Source organism: Parus major, chromosome 1 (assembly GCF_001522545.3).
Source record: "Parus major isolate Abel chromosome 1, Parus_major1.1, whole genome shotgun sequence".
Lineage (NCBI taxonomy): Eukaryota > Metazoa > Chordata > Aves > Passeriformes > Paridae > Parus > Parus major.
The window spans coordinates 113,386,125-113,386,376 of NC_031768.1; positions in this window are offsets into that span (position 1 = coordinate 113,386,125).

Sequence of the window (252 nt, forward strand, 5' to 3'; positions counted from 1 at the left end):
CCCCTGCTGTGACGTCCCTTGTGTCACATCCCTGCTGTGACACCCCTGCTGTGACTCCCCTGCTGTGACATCCCTGCTGTGACACCCCTGCTGTGACATCCCTGCTGTGACACCCCTGCTGTGACACCCCTGCTGTGACACCCCTGGTGTGACATCCCTGGTGTGACATCCCTGCTGTGACATCCCTGCTGTGACACCCCTGCTGTGACATCCCTGCTGTGACATCCCTGGTGTGACACCCCTGCTGTGACA